Source organism: Neomonachus schauinslandi, chromosome 4 (assembly GCF_002201575.2).
Source record: "Neomonachus schauinslandi chromosome 4, ASM220157v2, whole genome shotgun sequence".
Classification (NCBI taxonomy): Eukaryota; Metazoa; Chordata; class Mammalia; order Carnivora; family Phocidae; genus Neomonachus; species Neomonachus schauinslandi.
In genome coordinates this window covers 82,030,821-82,044,481 of record NC_058406.1, presented here as the reverse complement: position 1 = coordinate 82,044,481, position 13,661 = coordinate 82,030,821, and positions in this window count along the sequence as shown.

Here is a 13,661-nt window from a genome sequence, read left to right as displayed (position 1 = left end):
AAATCATCACCAAGATCTGTGTCAAGGAGCTAACTGCCTATGTTTTCTTCTAGGAGTTTTATGGTTTCAGGTCTTACATTCAACTCTTACATCCATTTTGAGTTAATTTTTATGTATGGTGTAAGATATTGATCCAGTTTCATTCTTTTACATGTGGCTGTCCAGTTTTTACAACACTATTTCCTGAAGAGACTGTCCTTTCCTTATTGTATATTCTTGCCTCCTTTGTCATAAATGAATTGACCATATGTTCACGAGTTTATTTCTGGGCTCTCTGTACTGTTCTATTGCTATAAGTATCCCTTTTTACACCAAATACCATACTGTTTTGATTACTATAGTTTTTTAATATAGTTTGAAATCAGAGAGTGTGATACCTCCAGCTTTGTTCTTTCTCAAGATTGCTTTGGCTATTCAGAATCTTGTGTTTCTATACAAATTTTGGGATTGTTTGTTCTGTTTCTGTGAAAAATGTCATTGGAATTTTGATAAGGGGGCACCTGGGTGTCTCAGTTGGTTAAGAGTCTGCCTTCAGCTCAGGTCATAATCTCAGGGTCCTGGGATTGAGCCCTATGTCAGGCTCCCTGCTCAGCAGGGAATCTGCTTCTCCCTCTCCTGCTGCCCCTCTTCTTCTACTTGTGCTTTCTCTCTCTCTCTTTCTCTCAAATAAATAAATAAAATCTTTTTAAAAAAGGAATTTTGATAAGGACTGCATTGAATCTGGAAATCACTTTGGGTAGAATGGGCATTTTAACAGTATTGATCTTCCAATCCATGAACATGGAATATCCTTCCATTTATTTATTTATTTATTTATTTATTTATTTATTTATTCAATTTCTTTCATCAGTGTCTTACAGTTTTCAGTGTACAGGTCTTTCCCTCCTTGATTAATTTTAATCCCAGGTATTGTATTCTTTTTGATACAATTTTAAGTGTGATTGTTTCTTAATCTTTCTTTCTTTTTTTTATTATGTTATGTTAATCACCATACATTACATCATTAGTTTTTGATGTAGTGTTCCATGATTCATTGTTTGCCTATAACACCCAGTGCTCCATTCAGTACATGCCCTCTTTAATACCCATCACCAGGCTAACCCGTCCTCCCACCCCCTCCCTGCTATAACCTTCAGTTTGTTTCTCAGAGTCCATAGTCTCTCATGGTTCATCTCCCCCTCCGATTTTCCCCCCTTCATTTTTCCCTTCCTGCTATCTTCTTCCTTTTTTTTTTTTAACATATAATGTATTATTTGTTTCAGAGGTACAGGTCTGTGATTCAACATTAATCTTTCTTTCTAATAGTTTGTTATTAGTATATAGAAATGCAATGGATTTTTGTATCTTGCAATCTTACTGAACTTGTTTATTAGTCCTAAGAGGTTTTTTTGGAGGAGTCTTTAGGTTTTTCTATATATAACATTATGTCATCTGCAAATAGTGAAAGTTTTACTTATTCCTTTCCAATTTGAATGCCTTTTACTTTTTTTTTTTCCTAATTGCTCTAGATAGAACTTCCAATACTATGTTGAATGAAAGTGGTCACAGTGGCATCCTTGTCTTGTTCCTGATCTTAGATGAAAAGCTTTCAGCTTTTCTCCATTGAGTATGTTAGCTGTGGGCTTGTCATATATGGCCTTTATTATATTGAGATACGTTTGCTCTATACCCACTTTGTTGAGAATTTTTATCATAAATTGATGTTGAATTTTGCCAAATGCTTTTTACCTATCTATTGAGATGATGATATGATTTTTATTCTTCATTTTGTTAATGTGGTATATCATACTAATTGACTTGTGGATGTTGAAAAATCCTGCATCCCTGGAATAAATCTTACTTGATTGTGCTGAATTATCCTTGTAATGTGTTGTTAAATTTGGTTTGCTAAGATTTTGTTGAGGATTTTTGCGTCTATGTTCATCAGGGATATTGACCTATAATTTTCTTTTCCTGTGGTATCCTTTTTGGTGTTGGTATCAGAGTGTAATACTGGTCTTGTAAAATATATTTGGAAGTATTCTTCCCTCTTGTATTTTTTTTGGAGTTTGAGAAGAATTGGTATTAATTCTTTTTAAAATGTTGGTAGAATTCACCCGTGAAGCTTTCTCGCCCTAGACTTTTGTTTTGGGGGAGGTAAGAAGATTACTGATTTAATCTCCTTACTAGTAAGATTTTCTATTTCTTTGTCATTCAGTCTTGGAAGGCTGTATGTTTCTAGGAATTTATCCATTTGTTCTAGGTTGTTCAATTTATTGGTGTATAATTGTTCATAGGAGTCACTTATGATCCATTGTATTTTTGTGGTATCAGTTATAACATCTCTTTTACTTTTGATTTTATTTATTTGAGCCCTCTCCTTTTTTCTTGATGAGTCTAGCTAAAGGTTTGTCTATATTGTTTATCTTTTCAAAGTTTCTGTCACTTTTTTTAAAAGACTTTATTTATTTATTTCACAGAGACACAGCGAGAGAGGAAACACAAGCAGGGGGAGTGGGAGAGGGAGAAGCAGGCTTCCCGCAGAGTAGGGAACACGATGTGGGGCTCGATCCCAGGACCCTGAGATCATGACCTGAGCTAAAGGCAGACACTTAACAACTGAGCTACCCAGGCACCCTGAGTTTCTGTCACTTTTGATGAAAATTCATGAAGAGTCTTTTATGGGATGCTTACAAAGTTGGTTCTCACCCTGTAAGCAATGGGGAGCCGTTAAGGAGTTTAAGAAAGCAGAATGAATTAAAGGAGAATAGCAGTGGAGCAAAACAAAAGCCAATCTGGGAGGTTATTGTAAAAATCCAGATAAATGATAAAGATGACATAGACTAGATCTCAATACAGCCATGTCATGTCATTTTGACTGACCAGGCATCCTTTGGCAAAGTCTGATTTAGTCAGATGTTGATTCTGATCAAAGGAGTTGCCTTAGTTTGTTCAGGCTGCTATAACAAAGTGCCGTAGACTGGGGGGCTAATCAACAATAGAAATTTATTTCTCAAAGATCTAGCAGCTGGGAAGTTCAAGATCAAGATGTCAGCAAACTTAGTGCTTGGTGAGGGCCTGTTTCCAGTGTCCTCAAATGGCAGAAGGAGTAAGGGAGCTCTCTGGGGTCTTTTTTATAAGCGCACTAATCCCATTCATGAGGGCCCCACCCTCATGACCTAATCACCTCCCCCTCCAAAGACCCTACTTCCAAACACTATCACATTGGGGATTAGGTTTCAACATTGAATTTGGGGAGGACACAAACATTCAGTCTATAAGCAAGGGTTATCTAACTATCCCAATGATTTACAGCGGAAAAAGGCTAAACTGCTAGCCAGGCTGTCACAAACAGAACTGTCCTCCAAACCCCACCCCCAGAAACATGCTGACCTTTCATCTGTGTCATTTGCCTGTTATCTCCTAAGAGATTTCTTTTGTCTATAACTAATGAGTAAGGAGTACATTGACATCCATTCCAGGAATCCTCCTGGGCCAAGTTGCATTCATCACAGCAGCAAAGCACTGAACACTTTTGTCCTTTTCCTCTCTCTTTCCCTCTGCTTATTCTCACTCTAAGGCAAAACGCTGGCATTCAGATTTGCATAGGTAAGCATATGCAAATAATGTGTGCATATGCGTTATTGATTTTAACTGATGCTATACAGAAAATCTAAGGAAAGGAATACTTTAGCAAAAGAACAAAAAAAATCTTAAATAAATATGAAGATAGATGGGATTTGATAGAAAAGGGTATATTTCTAATAGATCTAAGAATTCATATCTACATAGCTTTATTAAGGCAGTTAAGCCACTATAATCACTTATAGCTAATTTGGGATAATTATGAGAGTTAACTTAGTGAATGTAACCAGGTATAAAAGATGCCTTTTGAGAAAATAACTTTGTTTCCATCTAAACATAGGCATTATTTTTTCTTAGGTTTACATGATCTAATCAAGTGAATCGAAGGGAATTCCCTTCTGCAGGGGAACAGAAAAGGGAAGATAATGATAGGGATAATTTATAAGATTATAGTTTTGTATTTTAGGTAAGGGACTTTTCACCAACTTGTACCACCCAAGAAGCTCATAGTGTAAAAAGCACACCCTGATTAACAGAAGTATCACCTAATGAAAGTGGTAAGCAGTGATGACAGTTCCAAAAATCTAGAATTGTCATAATAAGTGTGTCTTATTACAGATGAAAATTACCATGCTTTTTGAGATTTAATTTAATTCCCATGGCTATTGCAAAGGAAAATAATATGAATAGGAAAATTCTAAGGGAATTCACAGTGACCCAGAGAAGCATATGCATTGACCTTTACATTTACTGTTTTGCAGATTATAAAATCACAAAGGTCATAGAGAAGCCTGAGCTGAAATTAAGGTAGAGTGGGGCTGGGGGCAGATGGAGAGTCAGGCTTCTGCAGCTGGAAATCCTGAGTTTGAAGCCTTTTTTGGTGACATAATAAGTAGGTGGGATTAAACAAATTACCCCTCCTTACCTGAAAAACTGGTACAATAATGATTCCTTTGTTGGGTAACTGTTGGAATTAACAGATCACAAATAAACTTCTTGGCACACTATAGGAGGTTAACACAAGTTAGTTCCCTCCTGCAATAATATGATTCCCTTAATAGGATTTTCATCTTATCTCAGACTAGGAAACCCCAATAGATATATGTCATGGACTTAAAAGTTTATACAGATTGTCTATGTCATACATGGCACATGTGGCAGAAAATATAGTATAAAATGTTGCATACATCAGCGTCATAGCAATAGCAAAACAATCCTGTGGTTTCTTGCCAAGACAAATATGGTTATACATTACTGTGCTCTCTGTGATAAATTCCTTTGAGGTTTCAGAATGCTGTGCATGAATAACTACGGCAATCTATTTAAGATTTAGTTGCTTTTCTATGATGCAAATCTTTGTTTTACAGAACTGCTGAACTGTAATATAAATGTTATATAGGGCCTTGTCAAAACAAATTAATTAGTGATCAGATATTGGAATGGTTAGTGGAACTAAATATATTCATAATTTAGGCATTTTTTCCTCATCTAAGCTTTGAGCACTTATGAAAAGTATTTGAAGTAAATGAGTGTTTACATGCTGTACTGTTCTCATTTGTTAAATTTAATTTTGCTTAAAAAAAGTCAATTGAGAATGGAAGCTTAAAAATCTCAATAGGCATCAACATTTTAAGTTAGAAAAACTAGCACATTCTGTTATTGCTTTGCCATATGTCATTTTTCCTATTTATGCTCCCATATATTTAGTATTTATTTTTCCACACTATTTATAAATCATAATATACTACAGAGAGAATAAAAGCCAGATTTTTTTTTTCAATTATCTAAATGGCCTTTTATAAAAGCATCTTTTCAGTAAATTACTTTTGAATATAAACATGCTTCCTCATCTCATTTGTGTGAATAAATACAGGGTTGATGACTGCATCTTTAAATTATGTGATTCTTGCAGTCATCAGTTAAGGAGAGAATAAAACAATGATGGATAAAAAATCATTCCTGATGCACACACAATTAGTTATACATGGGAAACTGCTCCCACCCATTCATTCCCCTCTTGTCTCAGATTTGTTCCCGAATGGTGGGCTGTCCTAGAGACACTTACGGAGGCCTTCAAAGTCAATCAGGAGCACCATGACACTATGAACATTTTTTGTAGAGAAAATGTAAAATTTTATTTTACTAAAACTAAGAAAATTAACAATGAGCCCATTCATAGTCTAATGAAACAACCATAATTTTTCATTGTTTCTTTTAAAAAAGCAAGTAATTTGTGTATATTGTTTATAATGTGAAAGTCTGGCAAGCAAAACAGAAATAGATGGATAGTATCCATATCCCACCACAGTAATCACTGGACAATTTTCTTTTTCTTCTTTTTTTAAAAAGATTTATTTATTTGAGAGAGAGGGGGCATGCTCATGCGCGGGCACGGGGTGTAAAATCTCAAGCAGACTCCTCGCTGTGCACAGAGCCCATTGCCCCAGCCTTTTGCCAATTCTCCATCTTAGGAGAGATTATGACCTGACCCGAAATCAAGAGTCAGACACTCAACTGACGGAGCCACCCAGGTGCCCCTGGAAACACTTTCTTAAGTGCCTTGAAGACCCCATGAGTGTATGTGTGGATTTGTGTATAGTACAGGATCTCCCTGGATGTTCTTTTCTGTAGCCTGCTTTTGTTCAGACTACAGTGTATCAAAGATATGGTTATAGATCAATACATATAATACTCCTATCAAGCATAAGAGTAAAAGCTAATCTTTAGGAGGGCTTAACATTTCCCAGAATGTTGTATAAATTGACTCACACAGTATGTAACCTTCCGAGTCTGACTTTTTCACCTGGTGTAATGCATTTGAGATTCATTCATGTTATAACCTACATCAGTAGGGGTTTTTTTCCTTTTTATTGCTGAGTAGTATTCTGTCGTATGTATGTACCACAATGTTTTAATCCATTCACCAATTGAAGGACATTTGAGTTTTTTACAATTATGAAAAAAAGCTGATATAAAAATTCAGGTACAGGTTTTTGGGTACATAATATTTTCCTAAATCTTGGATAAATACCAAGGAATAGGGATAGTGGTTTTGTGGTAAAGGTATATTTACCCTTACAGAAATTTTCCAAAGTATCTGTGTCATGGCTCATGGTACTTACGGTTTTGAATGGTTCTGAAATGAATCTTGATGTAGCTCATCTAGATTTTTACCTTCTGGTGAAAATAGGCAAGTTTTATTTATTTATTTATTTAAAATTTTTATCTTTTTTTCAAATTTTCATTTAAATTCTAGTTAACATATAGTGTAATGGTGGTTTCAGGAGTAGAATTTAGTGATTCATCACTTACATGTAACACCCAGTGCTCAACACAACATGTGCCCTCGAAAAAGGGAAGTTTTATAAGTGAGGAGTTTTAATCAGCTCCTGGTTATACAAGAATTTGTCATGCACTTGATCCATTACCCACATCCTCTGATTCTTCTGTCAAGTAGCATTGGGGTGCTTAGTTAGCAAATCTAAAGCATTTTAAAAAGTTAAAGAGATGAAGTCCCAATAGTTCATTTTTGCCCTTGCCTCCCTTGCCTTTGGCGATGTTTCTAGGAAGAAGTTGCTTCGGCTGAGGTCAAAGAGGTTGCTACCTGTGTTCTCCTTTAGGATTTTGATGGACTCCTGTCTCACATTGAGGTCTTTCAACCATTTCGAGTAGCCTGGTGGTGGGTACTGAGGAGGGCACGTTCTGCATGGAGCACTGGGTGTTATGCACAAACAATGAATCATGGAACACTTCATCTAAAACTAATGATGTAATGTATGGGGATTAACATAAGAATAAAAAAAAAAAAAAAAAAAAGTTAAAGAGAAATGAAATAAATAGGAATCCAATTAGCTAGGTAGATTCAAATACCAGTATAAAACAAGTCCTGGGTACAATTTATGGAAGAGTTCCCTTTCTTATCATTTGTTATATATAGTTAAATATTATTTGTAATTAGATTTGTAATATATGAGATATGTAACCAATAGAAAGCACTATGGTACATTTCCCAGGGTTCATGAGCTTACAGTCTAGTGGGGAGATCGATAATCTTATATAGGCCAATATAGAACGGGGTGGTGATGGCTATGCTGGAGGAGGGCATAAAGGGAGACCTACTCAAACTTAGCAATGCTTGCAGCAGCCTCTAAGGAGACATCCAAAGGACTGTTAGCCAAGTGAGGAGGAGAGAGAAGAATGTTTTAGACGGAGGAAGCAGCTTGCACGAAGATTTTGTTTGGCAGGTAGATAAGAACACGGAGGCAAGAGACATGGGGGTGCCATTAAAGAGTGTTCTGGTGGGGTCCAGAATGAAGGTAAAAGAAATAGAATCAAGCAGGGGCAAGATGGGCTGGAGCAGGGCGCCTGGGTGGCTCAGTTGGTTAGGCGACTGCCTTCGGCTCAGGTCATGATCTTGGAGTCCCTGGATCGAGTTCCGCATCGGGCTCCCTGCTCGGCAGGGAGTCTGCTTCTCCCTCTGACCCTCCCGACCCTCCCCCCTCTCATGCTCTCTCTCTCTCAGTCTCTCTCAAATAAATAAATAAAATCTTTAAAAAAAAAAAAAGATGGGCTGGAGCAGATGAACAGATTAGTGGTTGGGAAATTTCAAAAATGGCCAAAGAAACTTTGTAGTACGAAGGAGGTAGGACAGGAGGTAAATTGGGGCTTTACGTTTCTGATGTGGTTGACAGTTGGGAATATAGTCGTGAATGTGTACTACAAGTGTGGCGGCCAGGTCCTTAGAGTTAGTGAGGTTAAGGAACTTCAGATAGAGAACATGGATACCCACATCCACCAAGTATGTAAGCCCATTAATATTAACAGACTCACATGGAGCTTCATGTCGTTGTGCTGGGAAACTTTGAGTTACAGTAAAACCGAGTCTTTGCTACAGATCTCAACACCATTATGCACAGTGATGTTCTAAGCAATGAATATAATGTGCAGTTATTCCAAGAAATTTTTGAACACAATGATTTTATTTTGGAGAGAGTCATTCAGGATTACAGCTTTTTAAGGCGGTGCTCTTTTTACCAGAGGAATGGTAGCATTTTTAAAAAGAATTTATTTTATATGCCTGACAGTGTTTACATTGCTAACCAATCACTTTACTACACCTTTAGGCAGTGGTTCTCAGATTGGTGTAAAAGGGAATCCTTCGCTTATAGCATTTGCGCAAAGGGCACATTTCTGGGATACACGCCCAGAGATTCTGATGCAGTAGGCCTGGGCAGCCTTGGGCCTGGGGATCTGTGGTATCAGCCACCTCAGGTGATGTGGATATGGAGCCAGCAATTGGCCTAGATCCAGTTGGGCCTGCAGACCTTCTGAAACAGTAGTTTTCAATATTGACTACACATTAGAGTCATCTGGAGAGCCTTTAAAACTACCATTGACCAGGACATGCCTCAGACCAATTAAATCCAAGTCTCTGGTGTGTCAGTATTTTTTTTAAAGCCCCCAGGTGATTCCGGCATGCGGCCAAGATTGAGAACTTGTGGTCCTAAACATCCATTGTGGAAAGCCTTAAATCCTTGGCTCCTCGGGACTCGGAGATACTTCATAAGATCTATAGCTGATGCTCCCTTAAAAGCCCAGCCTCCCTCTGGTTTAATTAGCTTATCAGTGAAAGCCACCTAGAGTTCTCCTTTCTCTGGAGACCAACGATTCTCTCAGAACGTAACTTTGAGCCCCTGTCTCCAAATAGTACAAAAAAGAAATTCGTGAATAGAAACAAAACTCTGAGCTAATGTAAAACTCTGAACTGAACAGAAAACCACGTTAAAGGAAGAAATGGTTCAAAACAATCTTCTTTCCCAAGAGAACTTTGGTTTTATCACATTTCAGCTTTTATGTCTTCATCTCCCCAGCTTCTTAAAACATGAAATTGTCGGACATGAATTTTTCAATCTGTTTCACAGCCTAAATTTGAAGTTCTCTAGGAATTTCTTCTCAGGTGGACCTAACATTGTTTTTCTTTCATTGAAAATACCAGCTTCACCATTTACCAGGAGGAAAACTGAATGTGACAACCTAGGGTCCTAGAGCACACACTCCAAGCATGACTCTTTTTAATCCTTCTCTCTTTTGTCCACTTTGTCTTCCTCAAGGGACACAGTGAACAAACAAAGGAAGCAAATAGCAAAATCTAAAGGGCCAATATTTAGGAGTATGGCCTTCATCTAGCCTCCCTGATAAAATGTAGGCTGCATCTCCACAGCATCAGAATTGTTGATCATTATAGGACCCTGATTCCTTCTCCTACACTGTGGTGCTAGATTTTTTCAGGCTTCAAAATATTTTATATTTTAGGGGAAAATAATGTGTATTCTGTTACACAAGCAGGGTCTTGGGCAGCACTTTGTAATCAAAGATGGACATTTATACAGCAAGGCATAGAGTATAAATAACCTCAGAGCAATTCAGGGTCGGTTTCACCACCAAATGAGTGTACCAATCTTACAAGAAACATTTGGTTTTAAAGTTTGTGCGGATATTAGAATATTAATACATATATTGATTTCTTTCTCTTTGTACTTTTTCCTTCTCTTTTTTCTTTTACTTTTTATCTTGTTGCCCTACCTTTATAGACAATTACAGATGTTTGACTAGAGATAAGGAATTTGGTGCATATAATCTCACTTAATCTTAACAAGAATCCATTCAAAGATATATTATTATTTCCATTTCACAGATGAGAAAGCCGGGTCTCTGAAAGATTAGATTGCTTGTGAACATTTCAATTGTTATGAAACCCACCTTCCACATTCCATATGAATGTTAAATTCATACTACTTGGCAGCAGTGTCTACTCTCCCACACAGCTTCCTCACCAATAGAGACGAAGACAGAAATCACTGAATTAAAGTCATTTTATGCATAGATCTCTTTTTATGTTTAGTTTAAAAACCTAAGCTGATTGCTGGCAACCTCCTATTAAAACCCAAAAGCTGTTTATAGTCATCTTGAAAGAAAGAAACTGGAGCAGTATTTAACCTCAGCATTTGGTCTAATAATATAGCAACATAGAACTTGAACTAGTTCTTTGTCCAAGTAAATAAGTCCATATTAAATTAGCATTTAAATAATGAATAAAACACATTTTGTAGGTGTCCCGAATTCAACCTATTGAGAACAGTCAAGAAGAAAATTCACAGGGAAGGTCCTTTAAAGACTGTCTTGCAAGGCTCTTCAGCTGGATACTGGGAATAAGCCACTGCGAACATCTTCAATTAAGGCAATAAACGTATGTGCGCTAGAGCACACCGGTGTTGGAGTTGGGTTGCAAAGCTGAGGCAAATACAGAAAATGTCCTTCTGTGCAGGTTTCCATCCCATCCAAATCTATAAGTACTTGATTGGTGTTGTTATTGTTACTATTTTACCTTTCAAATGTTTTTATTTTTTTATTGATTTTTCACTTAATGGGAATTTGGCAATCCTCAACCAAATAGCCCTTAATAATAATGGCTTTTTTGTTTTCCTAGATGAAGTGCTCTTTTTGCATTTCCCACGTATTTTTTTAAAGGGAAATGGTGAGCAGACTGTCTTGTCAGGTGACAGGTCATCACTGCATTGTCAAAAGTTGAGGTAGTTTTGTTTTAAATAACATTTTTTAAAATAACAGTATGATTTCTACAAAGGGAAGAATAGAATAAATAGTAAAATAGAGACTTTTATGTAGAACTTAGAGCTTTACAAATTGACATGCTATATAGACTTTAGAATTTACCAAATTTAAGAATCCAAAACTACTTTTCAGAAACAAGTGCTCGTTTTTCCATGGGACCTCTGCACTCAAGGACTGGATTCAGTATTTTGCACACTGATTTGCTGTGGACTTGAATGAACACTTTCTAATGGACGTAACACATTTTAATCTTCAACTCTTTGGGCTCGAACTCTGCCATCTCTACTATAAGCCTCTGTATGTGTAGTTGCAAAAAAGCAGTAATTGCACTGATCAATTATCTGACCCCTTTCTTTGTGTGACTCTGAATTAAACTTTTATGCATGAGTTTTTAGTTTGCCTACTACCTGTTTGCAGTATTATCTATTAATAGGATTTGTATTGGCAGATTAAGAATTCAGCCAGATTAAAAGGAGAAACCCCTTGTTACCTGGTTTGCCTCATAAGAAGTCCATTTCTCAAGATGGTTGACCTGAAAATAATAAATGAAACTCTGGCTTTTTATATTACTGAGAAAAATGCTGACGGGAAGTGAGGACTGCCATAACTTCCTGCATAGGAATGATGCCATTTGTATATTTCAAATTATGCATTTACATACTTTGCTAATCTAATTTTTATAACATAGAATCAGAGTGTTTTAGGAATGGTAAGGACCTTAAATAATTACCCTTGTTCTTTCTTTAGATTCCTTCAGGGAAAATCACCCTTATGCTAAAAGAGAATTAATCTTAGTTTTTAAATCTTCCTGAGATAAGTAATCCATCTCCTTCATTCTATGGTGTGGGTTCATTTGCTCTTAGACAGTGAAATTAATGAACAGATGGCCCCCATGCTCTCTGTATACTCCTTTCATGTACTTAAAACCTATTATTAAATTTCCCCTTAACTTTCTCTTCCCTATGTACAGTCACTTTAATGTTTTATTTTCATCTGTTTAATCTCTCTGCTAACGCCAACCTTAAATGATAAGCCCTTAGCAGAATCCTTCTCATTTCAATCAAACAAACAAACAAAAAATCATCTCAGAAGTTAAAACTTAAGTGTGATGTGAAACTAAAATTTTGCTAATTGGAAAAATGGGGGAGACTTGGGATCTAAAAATGGAGTCAGTCTGGAAACTGTAGTTTAACTTGGTAATGACTTAGTGTAATGAAAGAGGTGATATTGTTTGGACTCAACCGGCAATGAAAGGAAAATCTAGTGGCCATCGAAACATGACTTTAAACGCCCAGACTGGCCCCAGTGTTTCCTAGTTCTCCATAGCACACTTTGAGTTCCACACCGGATGCCTTATTTCTAAATTGTCCTTATGCCCCTATTTGGGAAAGTCCCAATTTCAGTCTGTTGTCCCCAGTGTATCATTAGCAACCCTTTTTCCAGGGTTTAGATGATAACTTACAGCTCGCCCTCCAGTCACTGCACTTTCTTAGTCACTCTCTTCAGCTTGCACTTGTCCCTTGGCTTTTCCTCTGCTTCTGTCCTGCTTTGCATCGATTATTAGTGATTTGTTTTTGATACTTTCCCTGTTCTAGTAAGGTCTTTTAATAATTCAATTCTACCTTCCAACGTAATGGTTGTCTCTTTCACTTAGGCTCATCTTCAGCAAATTTAATGAGCCATGTGGACACTTGATTATCTAGGTCAAGGGAACACTGACACTTAGGTCAGTGGCCTTCAGAACACCACCTATTTTCTCTCTTTTGTCTCCTTTCCTGTATGTCTGTTGTCACTTTCTCGCTCCTTCCCTACCCCTGCCGTCACTGACTGGTTAATCGTCAGTTGATTGATATCTTAACATCTTTCCAGCAATCACTATGTGCTAGGTCCTGTCCAGAGGTATGACATTCCTGCCAGGTTTGTACTGAAACACTGTGTATCAGATTGTATTCTCTCAGTCCACAGGTTTCAAGTCCCCATGGGACCACTGGAAATAAAATTATGATGTATTGTTTCCACAGTTCTGATGGCTTTTATTCCATCAAAGTGCATTATAAAACTCTGACAGTCTTTTTGTCCTAAAATCACGCTTGTGCTTTTGTAAGAGAAAATCAGGAAAACTCGGAGATGAGTTGTCGAGTTCCCTAACATTTTCATCATGCATTTTTAAAGTGAGAAATTACACTTTCTAAGGTGTTCTTAGTAGTTAGTGGAAAAGGTGGCGTGTTCTGCTCACTACTGATTCCTTCTGATACTGTTTTTCTCTAGGTTTAAGTGGGTCAGACCTGGAAAATAATGCCATAAGCACTAGTCAATGATATTCTCCTACTTCTGGTTTAATATGCCTAAATTCAGTGAAAATGAGTTTTAATTTCTTCACACACATTTTGTAAATGTTTTAACTAGTTAAAACACTTTAACTTGAAAAGACCTACATATATATGGAAGAAAGCTCATGGCATGCGCTC